Source organism: Ictidomys tridecemlineatus, chromosome 9 (assembly GCF_052094955.1).
Source record: "Ictidomys tridecemlineatus isolate mIctTri1 chromosome 9, mIctTri1.hap1, whole genome shotgun sequence".
Classification (NCBI taxonomy): domain Eukaryota; kingdom Metazoa; phylum Chordata; class Mammalia; order Rodentia; family Sciuridae; genus Ictidomys; species Ictidomys tridecemlineatus.
Window position 1 is genome coordinate 46,595,138 of NC_135485.1, and position 15,992 is coordinate 46,611,129.

General features: G+C 32.3%; 1 pseudogene; it reads left to right on the plus strand.

Annotated features, from left to right (window-relative positions):
• The first annotated feature begins 223 nt into the window (after positions 1-223).
• Positions 224-593, plus strand: LOC101969218 (short coiled-coil protein-like; annotated as a pseudogene).
• The last annotated feature ends 15,399 nt before the right edge of the window (positions 594-15,992 follow it).

A 15,992-nucleotide genomic window follows, 5' to 3' on the forward strand; every position in this document is an offset into this window, starting at 1 on the left:
AACATCCTTAAGAAGGATAGAACTGTACTAAAGAACATTCCCAAGTCTGAGCTAGCTCTGCACTAGATGCACATTATTTCATTTATTCTTCATAAGAGCCCTTTGAGGGTCTCACTATGTTGCCCAGGTTGGCTTCAAATGGGTAATAATCTTACTTCATCACCCCCAAGTAATTGGGATGATAGGCATGTACCACCATGTCCAGATCTGAAAATTGCCTAAGATGGACAGGTCCAGCAGAAAAGAAGAGGAGGACAGCACATTCACTAACATTTCTGTAGTGAATGACAAGGATCTGTAGTGGATGAATATCAAGAATTTTGCATTGAGTGCCTAAAAGTTTGTTACCCAAGATGATGAGTGCTGACGTGGATGCTGAAAATTAGGTGGAACTGGAGGAAAATACACGATTTATTAATCAAGTGTTGAAACTCCAACACATGCCTGAAGTTCTCTCTGCAAGAACAGATGCAGTTAAAGAAAAAAATCTGAAGCTAAAATCAGAAAATCAAGTTCTTGGACAATATATAGGAAACCCCTTTTCTGCTTCTAGTGTTTTTCAAACAACTGACTCAAAAAGCAAAAGAAAGTAAGGGATTGATTCTCCTTCTGTTTTATTGAATTGCTGCTTTTTTTTTTCCTGTTTTCCTTTAAAACTTGGATAGAGTCCAAAAGTTATAGTACCTTTGTCTGTGGCTTCATTGAATATTTATGAAGATAATGGCAGATATAGGCAAAATTAACTGCATAACAAGATATTTCCATGAGTTTGAGTATTATGTTAGTCTATGTAAATGCACAAATGTATTGTAGAGACTGTATAATTAGAACTGCATAGGTGTACAAGACTTGAAGATGAATTTGTTTATCACTGTGGTAGAATTTAAATGTATAATAATTGGTAATCTTAAACTTAGTATTTTAGATCTCTTATTCTCCCAGAATGTTCTATAAATTCAATCATTTAGTTTGAATAGATTTAGTCATTCTTCAAGAATTTTTAAAAATTTAATTTGTAGATTGCATTTGGTGAAGAATTAGTATTGGAAATAATATTAAGATGTTATAACAGGAAAAGAGATCCATTAATACAGCTTACAGTTTTAGCTTTGGGATACTTTTACTCACGAAATAATCTTATGTATTAGTGTTAAGATTTGATATGTGACTTTAGCTGTATGACTACATAATAACTACAAACATTTTGCATCCCTTTTGTGACCTAATTTACAAATATTTAAAAGTATTTTGCTGTTCTGCTTTGCTGTTTAATAAAAAGCTATTTCAGAGGAGAAAAAAAGAAAAAAAAAATCACCCACAGTGTTTTCTTCTCATCTATTTTGGAAATACAGTGCATTATCAGAAAAAAGACTAACATGAGGAGATTATCTGTGGTGGAATGTTCTAAAACATTCTAAAAGCTTGCACACAATTTGCCCTGTAGCTGTTTTTGTATAAATTGTAATGATGTACATTTTTTTCCCTAAATATTTTACCAGGAAAGTTCCATTTTAAACCAATATAGTTCACTTATTTATATCTGTCAGGCTTCTATAGATAATTAAAAAAAATTAGAGCAGTATCTGAAGAAAAAGTAACTATAAACATGATGTAGATTTTAAAAATACTCACTTATCTATATTAATTTTACCAAGTAATGTAGAAGATTAATTACAAAACTGGTGATGATGATTATATCAATATAGGAAATCAACAGGAGTACCTTGAACCAGAAAGGAATTTAGTTTGAATAAATGAATTTTTAAAACCTTTACTTCCACAACACACCACTGTGATGTTAGGAAGCACTTTATTCCAAATAATGTAAAATATAATAATATTTAAGACGAAGCATCTTTAAATATATTCAAGGCTGCAGTTAATTTTATTTTAGTGGTATAGTTTATATTCAATAAAATGGTGCTTTTTGAAGGCAATACTCTGAGCTCTTCATTACTCTGTATATTTTTTTCCTGGAAAATACTGTTTGCATTTCCAACAACATTGTGTCTAGTCAGTATAACCTTTGCCATATTTAGATTTATATTTTCATCTTATCTTTGTTTTCTTGATTATAATGGAAGCCTATTTCTTTTTTACTTTTTTGCAGAACAGGGGAGATCAAAGCTAGAGATAATCTACCACTGAGCAACATTCTCAGCTGTTTTAGTCAACATTTTCATTGCTAAAACACCAGGGAAAAACAATTAAAGGAGGAAAAATTTATTTAGGGGCTCACAGTTTCTGAGATCTTAGTCCATAGATGGCTGATTCCATTCTTCAGGGCCTAAGGTGAGGCTGAACATCAAGCAGAATTATGTGGTGAAGGAAAACAGCTGGGAACATGGCACCTGGAAGCAGAGTGAGAACTCTCTCAACAAAGACAGAATATAAACCCCAATGGCATGCCCTTAGGGTCCCACCTCCAACCACACCCTACCTGCCTACTGTTACAACTCACTTAATCCCTATCTGAGGTTCAATGATTGAATTAACCCTCTCATATTCCAATCATTACATCTCTAAACCTTCTTGCATTGCTTCGCACATGAGATTTTGGAAGCCACTGCATATTTAAACCATAACACCATTACTTCATATTTTGTTTATTTTGAGAGAGATTCTCTCTAATTTGCCCCTGTTGGTCTTGAATTTGCTCTCCTTCTGCCTCTACCTCCCCTGTAGCTGGGATTATAGGTGTGTATCACCTTGCCTGAATTGTTCAAGTATTTCATACTTACATCTTCAGTTCTTTTTAAACTGTCCAGTACCTAACTTGGACTCAATAGTTGTTTTTATATAATGGGAATTCTAAAATTTAAAAAAATAATATTATATGTGATAAGTAAATATGAATATGGTGTCCTTACAACATAAAAGTCACATCGTTTTTCTCAGTGTTACTATTTGCACCACTTGCTAATAGTAACTTATGAAATTAATATACAAATTGATATATTTTATAAGTGAAACTATTCATTATAAATTTCTGAATCCAAATTATGTAACTCTAAGTGCATATTATGAGACTTCAACATAGAGTATGAAGGCCATGTGTCCCACATTATCTCTTCTGTTTTGTGTTTATGCTATGATTCTTGTCAATTTTTGCTTTTGTATCTGTCTCAGTACATAAAAGCATTCCTCACACTCTTTTCCATCAAGGTCACTTCACACTTAAAAAAATGTACTTTTTAATTTACTTCTTAGCAATGCCATACACATAAACATATGTAAAAACTTATGATGTTGTAATGGAATACTCAATGCTTCTATAATTTTTTTGAGATTTTGAGAAATGTTTTCTAACACAACTTTCTTCTCATATTTTTAGTATAAAATTCTGCAGAATGAGAGACTTTCTAGAAGTTCATACATTGCATCAAAAAAGAATCATCTGCTTTCTTTTTTGTGTTGTTAAATTTGCTTTTATAACTGGCATAACATCAACAGTGTTAATGACTTAACTTTTTTCATCTGCATAGCACTTTGAAATTTCAGTAAATACAATAAATATTTGAATAATTGTCAGTTGACTTTATAAAACCAAGAAAGAATTATTTTTACAAGTATAGCTTCATTGTAAACAGTGTGCTTTAACTTGTCTTTAAACATTTTATTATTAAATATTTAATCTCCAATTTAATGGTTCTTCTTTAAAGAACACTAATTATTTTTTCATTGAAAGTACCAGGAAAGTATGAAGCTGAGTCACTTTTGGAAAAATATTTAACAGATAAAGAAATGTCAGGTTGTCTCTCTCTCTCTCTCTCTCTCTCTCTCTCTCTCTCTCTCTCTCTCTTTATAAATGGAGGCTGACTATTTAATGGAATAGAAAATGTGTAATTTAAATCATCTGACAAAAATTCAATTTATTAAAAACATACTGTGGGTATATTTTCAAGTCACAGTGTTCTTTTACATATGAAAAAATTCACAACCAGGAATTTGTTAGACCAGGACGCAAGAAAAGACCACTGACTCCAATTAAAATCAAATTAAAGCAAGCTTATTATTTCGACCGGCCAGGCTGCCTTTCCCTCCCAAAATGGCGGGAACAAAACAGCAGCCCCACCTTTCCTACAGCCCAGCTTTATAGCCCAGAAAGTTACACAAAAAGGGAGGTTACAGATAACAGAACTCTGACAAGCATCACACTAATGGTAGTTTACATTTTTTTTTTTTTTTTTTTGCTGGCCCCAACATCAGAATTTATGAAGACCATTAGAGCCTCAGAGAGGGTTGTTGTCTGGCCAGGGAAGGCCAATATTTATGAGGTGTCACTAAAGTTTCAGAGAGGGCTGCTATCTAGTCAGAGAGCCAGGCATGGGTGAGTTCAAGGCACGGGCAGGCATTCCAAGCAGGTTCAGAATTTGCAGTAATTTATAGTAAAGCTTAGCTTTTCATGGCTTTGTGGCAAGATGGCTCCCAATTTTAATAAAAGATCAGGTTGGGTCTATCAAATTCAGTAATTAAAATTAAAATAGCTAAATCAGAATATGCTTTTAGGAATCCATGATATTTATCAACACAAAGCAAAAAGTGTAAATAATGTGATCTCTTTTGTGACTGACAACAATACGAAGGGAAAAAAGCCCTTATTCATGCAGGAAAAGTCACAGCTTTGAAAATGTAGGTGTGTCTTTTGTATCACCTATAAAACAACATAATTTTCTCAAGATATATGAATAAAATGTATTCACTTAATTCAAGATTTATTTTAAGTTATAAGTATTCAGTGAATGTTAATTATTATTCTGCAGTGTTCAATACAAAACAAATACAGAAAAAAATCTCAAGTTATTTGAATATTGCTATTTATTAATGCAGGAAAGTTAACTGATGTATTACCATTAAGAAATAATATGAAAAACATAGATTGTTTCACAATTTATTCAACTTTTTTGTGTATGTAAAATAATTAACACTTTGCCAAAATAAAATGGTGTTTTGTTTTGTTTTGTTTTCCTATTGGATTGTGTTTACTTAGTATCTACTAAACTGTATCTTTTCCAATGTAATCAAATGCCCATAATTTTCTGGTATGGAATTGGAACTGATCCTGGAAGGAGTAACAGAATTAAGTAATATTAGTAATTTGTTTGACAATAAAATTATTCAGTTTTCTAGACCAAAATTTAAACTGTTAGGCCATCTTAAAAATAAAATATGAAATTTCTGCTAATATGAACAATATAATTTAGAAAATGGAGAATACTAAAGCATTTTCAGTGGAAGTAATTTTTGGGATTAATGTATCTCAAATACACTGAACTGTTTAAAGGAATAAATGATGGAATCAGATTGAATTGCATTTCCTGTCCTAAATTTTTGACACCATTTTCCCAAATTAGGCAAGTTATTTAATCTCTGAGATACCTAACACAGGAAATGACCAGGTTAATAATTAAAAAGAAATATGTGAATAACAGGCATTATTATATGATGTCTGATCTATGCAATTATAAGCTAGTATGATTATTTTATTTTTGAGATTAAATGATTGGACATTTTTACTAGATTAAAGAGCTTCTTGTTATTTATACAAGTAATAAATGATGAATCTTAGTAGTAAATGATGAATCTTAGATTGAACTCACATCTAGCTAATCCCCAGCATCTGATAACAGTGTATACTATAGCACTATACTATACCATAAGTAATAGATGAAATTGTTCTATTGGGCAATGCAAATGATGTATATTTAAGGTAGTCCTGAAAATTTTCTCTTAGATCCTGAATGTTAACTTTACTTTATGTTCTCATTATTCAAACTATAAAGTGACCAGAGAATCATTGCTTTCTTCAAGAATAGTTTAAATGTTGTGTTACTTAGTAGTTTTCAATTTTGGCAGATTATAAAATAATCACCCATTAAATATCTGTTTTATGAATTAGTAACATGTAGGAGAGAAAATGTGAATTAAGCTTCCTTACTTTCCCCAAGAAACTGAGACTTCATTGGAGAAAGAAAAAAGATAAGTTACATAATAGCTAATTGTTTTATTTTAATTAATCATCTAGAGAACATATGATCAAAATGCATAATAGAAAATTTTATTTTAATTAAACGTTACTAGTAATAAAGCAAAAATTCAAAGAGTTGTTTTATGAGTCTAAATATAAGCTATGAAAAAATGTTCTAGTTTGATTTTTCTTAAGAGCAAGTCAATGAACATGTTATATTATTTCAATAAAATTTTCTTTGTACGTTCAAATAACAAAATAGTATTAATAATTTGATCTTTTATTTATCAATGGCTTCTAGTAAAATGAATTTAGAGAAGTGATTTAATGAACTTAAATAATTCTCAGTGTGATTTTTTTTAATTGAAGTCAATAGAAACATATCAAGGTCACTTTCCTTTTAATTATACATATGTGATTTGCTATGCGAACCTAAGAAACTAAATAATGAAAAGACAGAAAGTGCTGAAAATCATTAGAAGTTTTAGTAAACCACAGGAATTGGAAGCTCAAAAATAAATGTAGGATTTCTGAGAGAAATTATCTTCTGGTTATAAGTTATTAAAAATTGAACATTTTAGGAATTATCAAAAATTTTTAGAGAGAAATATATCAATTACCTAGTATTTCCATAAGATATCATCTTGGCTATAGAGAAAACAGATGAAAATATTTGCAGATGCTTATAAGAATCTATTTTTACTCTAGTTCAAGTTATACACTATTTGTTTACTCCTTACTTGCCATATAATGGCAAATTAGAAGCAACAAATTAAAACTATTGCAATACATACACATCAATAAAAGGCTCTCGGCAAGCAATGTAGGAGACAGAAATAAGATAAAATTATAACTTGTGAACTTAACATAAAAATATGAAGGAATATAACATTGGAAAAATGGAATTCTAGAGTAGAAATTGTTATGGTTTGGATATGTGGTGTCCCCCAAAATCTCATTTGGGAGACCATGCAAGAAGGTTCAGTGGAGAAAATATTGGGGTAGCTTTAACATAATCACTGAATTAATCCCCTGATTAGGATTAACTGAGTTGTAACTAAAGTGGTGGGATATGGCTGTAGAGGTGAGAATTGGGGCCTGGTTTGGAGTATATATTTGTATCTTGCAAGTGGAATCTCTGTTTTCTGATCACCAAGTAAGCTGCTTGCCTCTGCCACACTCTTCTGCCGTGATGTTCTCCCTCATCTAGAGCCCCAAGGAATGGAGCTGGCCTTCTTTGGACTAAGACTACTGAAACCATGAGCCCTAGAATAAGCTTTTCCTCTTCTAAAATTGTTCTGGTTGGATTCTTTAGTCACAACAGCAAAAAAAGCTGACTAAAACAGAAATTCTACCAGATTTCAATATTTAATCTTCAAAGTGTTAGGCTATTGTATTTAAAGATAAGATCTCAGTCCAGATATAGGAATTTGGAGTGACCCATAAGAATTTTAAATTATCTATGTGCCTCTTCTTTTTTTTTTACTCAAATATTTAAATTTTTCTTTTATTAATGAATATATGGTCCTTCAGATCACCCACTTTATATTCTTTCTTTGGGTTTATTAAAGTAGGCTTTAAATATAACATTTCTAGGAATGCTCTTTCTTTGAGATACATTCTCCAAGAAATGAGAGCAATATTAGTTCACTGGGTAAAGGAGATATGAAACTTTGGAGATTTTTTTTTGTGGGGAGGAGTTACAAAGGATTGAAATTAGAGGCACTCAACCACTGAGCCACATCCCCAGCCTTATTTTGTATTTTATTTAGAGACAGGGTCTCACTGAATTGCTTAGCACCTCACTTTTGCTGAGGCTGGCTTTGAACTTGCAATTCTCCTGTCTTAGACTTTGGGAGCATCTGGGATTACAGGCATGTGTCACTGACTTTGGAGATTTTTAACAAAGAAGTGCACACCATATCTCAATTTCAATCTAAAGATCTTTAAAATTCCATAATCTTGTTCATTTGGTTCTCATTATTTCCAACACATTTTTCCTATTTGAGAGAAATGTCTAACATCATGTAAGATATTGGGCAGGATTTTAGCTCTTGCTCTCCTCATTAAAGATATGACTAAATTGATACTATCTTGGCTGAAAATCAGGACAGTAGCTGTTGCTCACAATGCTCTGGCTATAGAGAATTTCAAAGTTTTGGGTTTTTAAAATTTAATTAATCTATTTTAATTAAGTATATGTGACAGCAGAATGTATTTTGATTCATTGTACACAATTCCAGCACAACTTTACATTTCTATGGTTGTATATGATGTAGTGTCACACCTTATGTGCAGTTACACATGTACCTAGGGTAATAATGTCCATCTCATTCCACAATCTTTCCTGCTCCCATGCCCCTTTCCTCCCAGCCCTCCCCTTTACCCAAAGTTCCTCCACTTTTCCCACGTCTAACCCTCCCCATAATGGAGCATCATCTACTTATCAGAGAGAACTTTTGGCCTTTGGTTTTTGGGAATTGGGAATTGCTTTGTTTAGCATGGTATTCTCCAACTCCATTTATTTACCAGCAAATGCCATAATCCATTGCATATGTATGTATGTGTGTGTGTGTGTTGTGTGTGTGTGTATATATATATATATAGTTTCTTTATGCATTCATCTGTTAAAGGACATCTAGGTTGCTTCCTCAATTTATTTACTGTGAATTGAGCTTCTATGAACATTGATGTGGCTGTGTCCCTGTAGAATTCTGATTTTAAGTACTTTGGGTATTGACAGATCAAGGGGAGGAATAGCTGGGTCAAATGGTGGTTCCATTCCAAGTTTTCAAAGGAATCTCCATGCTGCTTTCCAGAGTTGTTGCACCAATTTGCTGTCCCACCAGCAATGGATCAGTGTGCCTTTTCCCCCACATCCTCACCAATATATATTGCTTTATGTATTTTTGATAACTGCCATTCTGACTATCATTAGATGAAATCAAACAGTGGAGAAAAGATAGCCTCTTCAACAAATGATGCCAGAAGAACTGGAAATCCATATGTACCAAAAGGAAAATAAACTCCTATCTTTCACCATGCACAAAACTCAATTCTAAGTAGATCAAGAACTAGGAATTTGTCCGGAGATTCTTTGTCTAATAGAGGAAAAAGTAGGCCCAAATCTTTATCATGTCAGATTAGGCCTCAACTTCCTTAATGAGACTCCTAAAACACAAGAAATAAAATCAGAAACTAATAAATGGAATGGACTCAAACTAAAAAGCTTCTTCTCAACAAAAGAAACAATCAATGAGGTGAATAGAGAGCCTATGGTTTGGGAGCAAATTTTTGCCACACACACATCAGATAGAGCACTAATCACTAGGATATATAAAGAACACACACACACACAAAATAACCAAATCAATAAATGAGCTAAGCAGCTAAACAAATACTTCTCAGAAGAAGATATACATTTGATCAACAAATATATGAAAAAAATACTCAACATCTGTAGTAGTTATATAAATGCAAATCAAAGTTTTATTTTAGTATTTACATTTAGGAATCCAGGTACATTGTTATAAAAACTCGTTAGCATTAGTGTGGAGTTAAGAGCACAGCAGCAAATCCAGAGGGCTTGTATTGGAATCCCAGCTCCACTATTTATTAAGTAAATGGTCTTGATCAGATAACATCTGTGTGCTCTGGCTTCCTTACCAATAAGAGTACAGTAATTAGTGCAGTGATTAGACTCATGTGAAGGCTAAAATTAGTTTATACTTGTAAAGCTCTCAGAATTTTCACTATCCCCATCAGATGGTGTATGTCAGTATCATATACTGTTCAATTTAGCTTCCTGGAAATATTCAATTATCTTTCTGGTTTACAAAATATTCCTTTTTACCTTTAAGCTAATAATTCATATCAAATAATTCATAGCAAATGATAATAATATGAGAAAGTTGAGCACTCCCCACTACTGTATTAATTGATGTGCAATGAAAGATACATTAATTATTGAGCAATTTATTTAAAAGGTACATGAAGGCGAAAATAAACTTACAGAAAACAAAAGGTGTTCAAGTATTTGTTTGCTAAATCCTGTGCCAAATGCTTTGTATCTATTTAAATAAACACAGTTATTAAGATAAAGCCACAGGGTTCAAATACTATATCAAATATCAGTAAATTATTACATTTCAGGTTCAGTGAATAGAAATAATATAGAGTTGAACTCAGACTGGGATTCAAGAACACATCCTACAGAACCTGGAGGCTTTGCAGAGGTGACTTAGGAGAATTACTCTGATTATAAAAACAGGAGATATGCCTGAGAGGTCAGAAGCAGCATGACAGGAATACCCCATTATTTTTCTAGAAACACAATTGATATAAATAGGTATTAAAAAGATGGAGTTTTGGAGGATGTTTTGTTTGAATTCCTGCCTTAACACCTTATAATTTGAGCATTCTGTATAGAACTTCTCAAAGTTTTGATTTTAGCCCTTGTAAATGGGAAATAAACTTCTCTATCAAAAAGCTCTTTTGTGGATTAAATAATGTGAAACACTGAGTCCAATATAGAGCATATTATACACAATGAACTCCAAAAATATTACTATTATTAGCTATTGTTATTTTTATTGCTTCAGCTATTTTCATAGGAATCATTTTAATTTTTATGTAGTGAAAAGACAATACACAGTATAAGTATGAAACATATCTGAGATGTGATGGCAAAAGAAGAAAAGGGAAATAGATCTCTCCAAATAATTCCTCTACTTGTTCGTATATCATAAGTAAAATTTGAGCAGGCTAGAGAACAAAGTATCATTCTTGATTCCTGTCTCATTTTTTGTTTTCTACATTTTATTCTCTTAAATCCCCTAATTCTGTGTACTTCTTTTAATTTTCAGTCATTACTCTGGTTTACTCTTGTATTAATTTTCATAAGTGGTGATATGAGCTTTTCTTGTGTGTCCTTGAAGACACTCTAACCTTTTCAGTCCCTGTGCCATTTTGTAGCTAGGTCATCTCTCAACCAAAAAACTTTGATAAGGCAGCTAAATTTGAGTACCACTATCATCAGTATGTGGCATCTCCTCTTGATCTTCACATTCTTAGCATCACGGCACAGTACATTATATTATGACATGCCATGACAAGACACAATTCAGCATAACATAAAACATAAGAGTACTTTATGATGTATTCAACACTCTGATCTCATTTGTCACCATACTTGCTTAGGAATTAACTATTCCTTTCTGTTAAGATATTCTGTTTCCTCCCAGTTTTTGTCTTAACTGCAAATGATGCTATGGTTTAGATCTTACATGTACACAACTCCAGGGAGGGCTCTGCTGGGAGATGCTGGAACATTTATGTGGGCAGGTCCAGTGAGAGGCGTTCAGGTCATTAAAGGTGTGTCCTTGAAGGAGCTGGTGGAACTCTGGCCTTTTCTTCTTCCTTTTCTTTTATTCACTGGCCATGAGATGAGCAATTATACTCTGCCACATACTCCTACCAAAATGTGCCACTTCAGCCCAAAGCAGCACATACTACCAGTTATGGTCTGAAACTTCCAAAACTGTGAACCAAAACAAGCCTTTGCTTTTGTATGTTGCCTCTCTCAAGTATTTGCTACATCAACAGAAATATGTCTAACAAAATAAACATATTTTAAATGTATTCTTGCAAGGTATTTTTTGACAAGAAATGAACCTTTAATACAGATATTTTGCATTGAACTACTATGTAGGAGTATGCATTTTTTTGTATTTAAATGTTAAATTTTGATAAAATTTTCTGTGTTTCTCCAACATTTGAAGGATATTTCCAATGAGTACAGACTTCTAGGTTGGTCTTTAAGTACTTTAAGAGCATTAGTTTATTCTTACCTATCATTATTTCTTCTGAGAAGTCCTGTCAAGGTATTACACAGCCACTTTCAAGGTAATGTACTTCCATGTTCTTTTTCTCACTGATTTTAGTGTTTGATTTTTGATAGTTTTCTTACCATACATCTGGAAGTAATTTTTATATCTACTTATAGTCTTTGAAGGTCTCTGAAAATGCAGATCTATTTTTAAGTTCTTGGGCTTTCTCTCCTAAAATGTCCTATTTGATCATTTCTTCCCCATTGAGTTTATTATTTTTCATCTATTACAAACTTTAATTAGAGATATTTAAGTCTAATTTGTATTTATTTTCATTCCACTTGAAATTCTATGTGCTTTAGCATAGGTATTTTATATTCATATTTTCAGTTAGTTAATCCTCTCTTCTCATTCCAGTTTGCTTTTTACCTTTTTTCTCTTCTTTTCTTTCCTTCTTTCTTTCTTTCTTTCTTTCTTTCTTTCTTTCTTTCTTTCTTTCTTTCTTTCTTTCTTTCTTTCTTTTCTTTTCTTTCTTTCTTTCTAACTGATGTTTTTATGATTATGCGTTCCTTATGATTCTTTATATAAACTCCTATTCTTAGAAGAACTTTCCTTCTTAATATCTCTGATGGCCTGAATAATTGCTCCTCAAAGATGTTCATGTCCTTATCCCTGTTTGTTTTCATATGATTCAAGGCACTTTGTCGATAGTATTAAGGTTCTTAAAATACAAGGATCTGGATACGAACAGAGAAATCACAAATGTCCTTAGAAAAGGGAGATTAGAGAGAGACAGTCAAAGTGACAACAGTAGCAGAGTCTGGGGTTATGTGGTCATAAACCAAAGAATGGGTTAGAGCAGCAGCCTTAAGAACTGAAAAAGTCAAAGAAAGGATGTTTTCCTGAAGTCTTCAATAAGAACCAGCTGAGATCACACTTTTGATTTTGGCCCCACAAATTTCATTATGAACTTCTGTAAGATAATGACTTTGATGTTCTAAGCCATTTAAGTCTATATGGATTGTCAGAGCAACAAGAGGAAATAATAGGAAATTCTAATAATGCCCACCAAAACTGATAATCACTGAGTTTTTACTGCCGAGTTTGGGGGCATTTTTTTTCTTGTACTGAGCAATAAATAGATTTCCTATATTTGTTTCTATTATTTCTTTTATTCATAATGTTTCTATTTGTTTCTTTTTCTTGATAAAGAGAACAAATCCTGAGAAATGAATATATCGGGAAAGTGCCTACACTCTGAGGAATATAAAAACAAGAAAGTGTATTAAAAGGTTAAGTAAAGTTCTAGAATAATAGGGTGATAATTTTAGCCAGAACAAATAAAAGAGAATCAGTGAGGGAGGTGATAATGCTATGCTGTCATAGTTAAGATTGCAATGCAGCAAGCAAACCAACAGTTCTATGCTGGGATTTCAAAGAGAACTAAACAATAAAGTAGGTCTTTGTAAAACAGAGTACAAGAATAGTTGGTATTTAAGTTTTACTTCTTAATATAGTCTTATTTTTTTCTATAAAGTATATTAAAATGTCAAAAAGAATACTAGTGCAATTCTGGTGAGTTAGTATCAGTTACTGGCATTGTTTTAGATAAAACAATACTGTTGTTTGGGTTTTGGAGAATGTTGGATAGTAAATTAAAACTTGAAGTTTTGTGTAACCAATATGTTGTGTACCTGAACATTCATTTTATATTTATTATGTTGACAAAAGTCAAGCAAACAAAGCAAAACCAACAAACTATGGTACTCTACAGCCACTAAACATTTTAACAACCTTGATTTTTCTTGATTTCTTGGTATTTGACATGTTTGGAATTTCTTCCTAAAAATATGTTTCCATTCTCCTGAGGTATACTTACTGTAGTGTACCTTCTCCTCTCTAAAACTCCCCAATTTTTCCTTCTTTATCACCTCTAAGAATTATATTTGAGATAGTCTTCTCTGCTTGTTTGATAGTGTATCAATGGTAAATATTTTCTACTTTCAGATTTTTTGATACTTATTTTACATGACATTGTCTTCTTAAATGATTTAGAAAGCTAGGGTCTGTAATCAACCAGGCTTGGGTATAGTTACTGAATTACTAAGTTTGGGCAGTAAGTCATTTAACTTCCAATGTAAAATAGACAATTATTATTGTAAGAACAAGAACAAGACCTCTTCTTCTCCCCTGAAGAAAAACAAAAGGAGACTTCATTTGATTGGTTTCTAAGACAATGACTATAGATATGTACAAATGGAATCACTGAGCACATGGATGACATGCTTTCCCCACCTCCTTCTCTCTGAGGAAAAGTTAGTGCTGCTTCTTGCATTTTTTTTCTTTTCTTTCTTTCTTTTCTTTTCTTTTTTTTTTTTTACATGTGGGTAAAGAGGGAATGATGCTGCCTTACATTTCTTTGGCTTCCATTGGTATGTCAGCTGTGAGAGAGTCCCCAGAGTCCAATAGGTTTTGACATAAACCCTAGCTGAACTTAACCCTTGTACTGCTAGTATGAACTCATCTATTAATAAAATGCTATCCTGTATAATATCTACTTTGTTCTTTGAAGATATATCTTACAAGAGAGCAGAATAATGCCAATAATTGGTCTAAGGCAAATTCAGGCATTTGAGTCTGTCCAAAACAAGTACCAAGTTCTAGTACTATACCATTAAGAAATAATAAGAGCACTTGCCTTAAAGATTTATTTTGGCTATTATATGAGGTGTCTTAAAAGAAAAAAAAACTAAGTATATGCTGGACTATTCTACTTTACCACTAAATAATTTTTGCTCACTCATGAATGAATTCATCTTTTAATGTTGTATTCAGAGAAAAAATACATAAATTTCAAGACAAATGTGTACAACATTTCAATATTCACAAGTCCAAAAGATAGCTAAGGGAATTCATGAGGAAAACCAGTTGAGACAGAGAAAATCAAACGGAAAGTAATATGCCAGAGGTGGACTAAAGAAAGGTTTCAAGCAGGTTCCATATTAAACTCCCTTTAATGACTTAACAGAATACTTGTTGGCAGGTCAGAATTTTCCATAGAGCTTTGGTAATAACAATGTCATTATGTACTACAGCACAATAACACAAACTCAATTTTATGAAGAGATGTGGATAAAATGTAGAATCAAAAGAGAAAATTGTGAAATAAAGAAAAAATGCTGGAAAAATCTTACCAAAGTTTAGTGTTAGGGTTTGGTTGCTAAAGGGAGTGGTAGTGAAAGGATAATATATGCCTTTAATCAAAGGAAAGTTGCTTTTGGTAAGTTACTTTATTTTTTAAATAGGATTTATAGAGAGAAGAAAATATGGAAAAGAGAAACCAGTTTATTACAATGACTTCAATGGCCCCAGAAGGGCTGATTCATACATAACAGCAGACCAACACTAAGGCAGACTAAAATTTTGCTGCTGATATAAATATGAACATAATTATTTGAACTATTATTCCTTTAACTCACTGTTTTTTTTTGCTCAAAAACATATATTTTTATTATGGAGGCATTATTACTGTCATTTTTAATATTTTGGTGTATAACTTGTAGTTGGTGAAGTCATTGTCTATTGTTGAACCACAGCTTGACATCCAATATGTCTTTATCATTGATTGCTTATTCAAATGGAAAGAATTAGCATGTTCAAGTAGGTATCAAAAGTCATCCTAATAAGTGAGGAATTATTGTAATTGGACATATACCTCCTTCTGTAATAGGGAGTAAGTCCATTTCCTCCTTGGCTTAGCTCGTCTGTAGAATGTTCAATCAGAAATAGGATTTATTTCTTTTTTAGCTTAGTTACTTTAAAGCTATTTTCCTGAGAAGTGAGCCCTCTCTCTCTTTGTCTCAATTATTTGGTGTAGCATAAGTTGACAATCTGTAATGATAGTGGCTAGAGCCCTCTAGTCTGTTTCATAGTTGTTGATATTTTTTTGTTATTATAATATGTAGAATTCTTAATTAATTTTCATTTGTCATTTATTTAAAATTAAGAGCTGCTCCCTTAAATGACACATAAAACTGGTTCCATAAATACCATCTTTCCCTATCTCCTGAACACTTGCTCCTCTCTACTGTCATGGCCTCTGGTTCAGTGCAGGGTTGGTCATGTATCACCTGATTGAGGGCAATATATTTTCATTACTCTCCTCTCTCCATTCATTTAAGTCTTTGTTCTCTATG